Source organism: Triticum aestivum, chromosome 1B (assembly GCF_018294505.1).
Source record: "Triticum aestivum cultivar Chinese Spring chromosome 1B, IWGSC CS RefSeq v2.1, whole genome shotgun sequence".
NCBI lineage: Eukaryota > Viridiplantae > Streptophyta > Magnoliopsida > Poales > Poaceae > Triticum > Triticum aestivum.
In genome coordinates this window covers 544,244,054-544,248,696 of record NC_057795.1, presented here as the reverse complement: position 1 = coordinate 544,248,696, position 4,643 = coordinate 544,244,054, and the positions used below count along the sequence as shown (strand labels likewise).

The 4,643-nt window shown below is 49.9% G+C and overlaps 1 pseudogene; it reads right to left on the bottom strand.

Annotated features, from left to right (window-relative positions):
• Positions 1-513: 513 nt before the first annotated feature.
• On the bottom strand, positions 514-3,805 carry LOC123137216 (uncharacterized; annotated as a pseudogene).
• Positions 3,806-4,643: the final 838 nt, after the last annotated feature.

The following is a 4,643-nucleotide window of genomic DNA, read 5'->3' as shown; positions in this document are numbered from 1 at the left end:
TGAACCTTTTTTGTGCTTGATGAATCTGGTCATTCTTTGACTGAGTTGACCTAAAAAACTTAGATAGAAAGATGCTGGCCCGTCCCAGCGAGGGAACAAAAGCCTTGCAAATTTTGCAACTGACGAACATACAGTGCTTGAAAATAGTCGATCTATCTGTATGATCTGACCCACGCAACTACACCTCCAGTTGTTCCCTCCTAATCAATTTCTCATCAAGGACTTGCCATAAATTCTTCTCCCTCCGCTCCCAAAATAAGTGGCTCAAGTTTGTACAAAATTTAGTGGGAGTACTTATGGTACAGTACATTTGACACTCCCCAGCAGATGTATATATTTCTACAATTCTACTCCTGACATAATCAGCCACGCCACCATAGCATCAGAAATGCAGTTAGAAGAATGGAATTGGCTACACATCCCAGAGCTCAACTCAAGCATACACATGTCCTGGCATCGGCAACCAGGTCTAACAAGGAAAACGATAATACACTTGCATAGCAAAAGTAAATCTTGAACCCAAAGAGTAAGTAACATTACAAAAACATCAGTACATATGCTTTCCCAACAGACAATTATAAAAGAGATTGTTGGTGATAAATAACTCAACAAGAAATATTAAAACAAAACTATATAATAGGAGTACAATTGCAGTTTCCACCACCTATGTTGAGTAACCGACACATGTCGGAAAACACACGGTGCTACCAAACTGCTGGACTTTAACTTTTGGTAACACATCAGCTTAACCACCTCGTTTTGCAAACACGGGGAAAGCTTGCCAAGCTCTCTTCATATAACATTGGGACCAAAGGCATAACTTTACTGTCTAGAGGAGTTCTCCCCTCCAAAGGTTCAACGCCATTGGAGCACGTAAATTGCTTCCCAGATAACTTAGGTGAAGGCTCACCGAAAAACGTGGGCTGCTCCAAAGGTGACTTCGGCGAGAAGAACTTCTCGACATGATGTCCGCATTTGGTCATTTGGACATCTTCATACACTCCAACGCGTGGAGCCTGCTCTGAACTTGTGACATGCAAGACCTCATCAAGATCATACAAGTTCTCAACCGATTGCTTTGTTGGATCATAAAGACCCAATTTCCGCCCTGTGTTCAGCATGATTCTCCCAACCTTGGGGTCAACGGCCAGGGGAACCACAACATTTGCTCCAAGGGAATAGCCTGAGCAATCTTCTAAATATATTTTACATGCTCTATCCCATCGACCATGTTCCAGCTTCCAAATATCTAACTCTTCTGCAACTGGATCTGCATGAACAGCGCATAATATCCCCTCAAGCTCTACCACAAATGCTTGGGATGGACTTGTGCTGTTCCACATTGCGATGCTTGAGGGGCAGTTGATGACACCAAACGTCCTAGTCGCAATGTTATACGACACAATGGCCCTCTCATAACTCTGGCCTAACCTTGGTTCACTCATCCAATATAGTACTCCTGACAGATAGGTTGGTGGCATGTCATTTAAAGGAAGAGGCGGCTCAAAGTGGTCTTGCACCGAACCAGGGGCAATTACTGAGAATGTCAATAAATATTGACGAGATTCAAAGTCCTTCAAGTGATATAAGATTTGAACAATGACATGCTCCTGTGTAAGAAGATTGAACCCCAGGCCAACATTCCTGTTGCCAACACGAAAAGCATGATCTTCTGGTGTACTGACACTGTCATGCATCATCGAGAGTATATGGTTGGGCACATAGGCGAGCCTCCCTCGAGTGTGGTAGCTACTGCAGTAACCTGTGCAAGGGTTGTAGAGATAGTCCTCACTCTCAGTACTTAACAGGTTCATGCCATGACAAGGCTTGGAGCAAACCACCTTTGTGTCAAGCCATGTTCCTTGACTAGGAGCCTCTCGAAGCAATTTACCCATGGGAGCAAAACTGAAACCCAGACCTCTAGCACCCTTGCCCACAAGCATGATCTTGGGCCTCCTGTCTATGTTGTTATGCTCATAGTAAGAGCGCATGAAGCTTCGACTCTCGATCAATGTAAGCCACTGCTTGCTGACCAGCTTGAATTGCAAGGCAAAATTACCCGGGAGTCGGAGTAGGATCTCCTTAGTTGCCTTGGCCAGGGGAGAACACAAGGCTATCTCTTCATTTGTTCTGTGCACCGGAGCAAGATTCTCTTTAAATAAACTGACTCTAGGAGCAGATTGCTCAGTTTCGTAAGATGAATGAGTTCCTCTGATTGCAAGAATGGTTTCCAGAGTTCCAGATACTGGGTCATAGGTAATCACCTTGCGTTTGGATGTAGCCAAGATTACCTTGTTCCTTGATCCACAATTGCCAACAGAACCAATGACTCTAATAATTTGCGGCTCTGTCAAACCTCTTTGAACATGTTGTAACATATCAATGCGATGTGCCAACATCCAATCACCAGAGTTACAGTCCTTCATTTCCCAAATCTCCATAATACTAGTATCAGGACGAAGGTCCCGGACCATACACAAGTGGTCATCAAGTTCCACCAGGTGTACTCCTGGAACCTCGAAGATTGGTGGCCGGATCATACACATGTGCCCAGCAATCTCCACCAACTGCCCTCCTGATGCCTCCTCAACCGGCGGTGACCTGAACCATCTAAAGATCTCATCTGCGACAGAGAACGATAAGACGGCAGCTCTTGGCTTTGTGAGGAAAAGAGACTAGTCTATAACCCAATGCAGAAATCCGTCTGCAAACACTGGCATCAGCTTAGCTTCACTCTGTGTTGCCATTATCGCAGCAGCGGCAAACTTGCGGAACCTAAAGGGCACACCACCAGCAGCAGGCATCCAGCGATCCCCATGCTCGCCACCAAGGACATACACCTCGCACTTGATATTATCAACCCCGAAGTGTTTTTCGAAAAACAACCTCACTACCTTGTACTCACTCCTCCTGGAATCGAATCCGAGACCAGCAGTGGCCATGAAGGAGTCTTGGCAAGGCGGCAGCCGGGTGATGGCCCGTGTGGTGGCATTGAAAACATAGTAGGCTGGCTCCACGGCGTCATGCAAGAGGGTGAGGCCGCGGCACGGCGCAGGCGTCATGTCCACATGGTCACCACGCACGTCGCGGAGACTGAACAGTAGGCCATCACCTGATGGCGAGCACGAGTAAATCCCCGTGGAGTCGAAGCTCGCAGCCGGCGAGATGAATAGCAGCTTTGGTGGCGCTGCTGGCTCGGCCTCGACCTTGGCCCTGTGGAGGCTGCAGAACTCGTCGGAGGAGAGCAGCGCGGCCCAGGAGCGGCAGACGGCCCGGAGGCGGAGGATGGATTTCACGGGCAGCCGCAGGAACACCTCCGTCATCAGCTCATCCGGCGGCAGCAGCAGCGACTCGGCTAACGGCGGCATAAGCGACGCGGCCACAACCTTCCTCCTCTTGTTGCTTGCCATCTTTGTCCCCAAAATCGCTTGCTACCACCGAAAATACAAACCCCTGCGTGTCAATTGGATAGGGCGGGGTCAGCTGGGATCGATTCTGAAGAATAAATGTTTGCCTTTTCTTCCAGGAGGGGGAGGAAGCAGATGTACAAGAAATCGAGCTGGGGAGGGGGGGAGGGGAGCTAGGGGTTCCCTACCGAGAAGGGGGATCAAGATCTTCGCTGCACGCGCAGTCCGGTGGAGGGGACGATGCGAAGCTTTGATTTGGTCCGGCGGCGACGGAAGTGCTTCAGCGGCGGCGGCGCTGGAGAAGGATCGAGCGAGAACCCTCGCTCTTTATTTAGAGAAAAAAAAAACAATCTCTGGCCCGAAGCCGACTGTCTGTGGACTTGTGTTTACAAATTTTGTGGAGCCGAAACCGACTGTGGGTGGTGTGGGCTTCTCTACAAAGGCCGGACTTAGCTTTCAATTTTTTTAAAAAAAAGGGCGGACTTCCACGGGTACGACGAGGACGAGTGTACATAGCGGATGCAGCGAGGACCGACACTCCACTCAGGCATATCCAAGGCGGACGCGTAAACCTCCCGTAACCGTCTAGACCGCGCTGTCCGGATTGCAAACGCCATCCAACGTGATCCTGCATCGGTCCGCGGGGCGATCCGGACGTGATTTCTTCCGTAAAACGGAGATAAAAGTGGGGAGGTTTGCAGGAGTCCGGACACGCGGAACCTACAAATCTGATACCCCAGGCCCACCCAAAACCCTTCCCGGACCACGCGACTCCATCCTCCTCAGTTTCTTTCCTTCTTTCTGTCTTGTCGTTGCCGCCGCTCCACCACCCGGCCACCATGCCACACCCCCATTGGAAATCTACGTCTCCGTCACCTCCGGCGATCCAGCAGGGCTCCCCGCCACTTCTCCTCCGTCTCCGTTCAACCCCCTGTCCTCCGACTGCCCCGTCAGATACCATCCTCTACCATGCCCGGCAACCGTTCGGCGAATTGCCGGAGCTGAAAACAGTTGTCCCTTCTTGTTTGTAGCAATGGATTGCGATTTGGAGTACATATATGAGCGGTATGTTGAGTCCTCCGGTGGCTCGTTGGACGAGGAGGTCCGATGAGATGACGATGATGCAGGCGCTCCTTGAAGACACAGAGCATGCGGAGGAGCATGTTCTCAATTTCAAAGGCTCGATCAAGGGTCATCGAGTACTCAATCGCAACAGGGCGCGTGCGGGCATTTGGC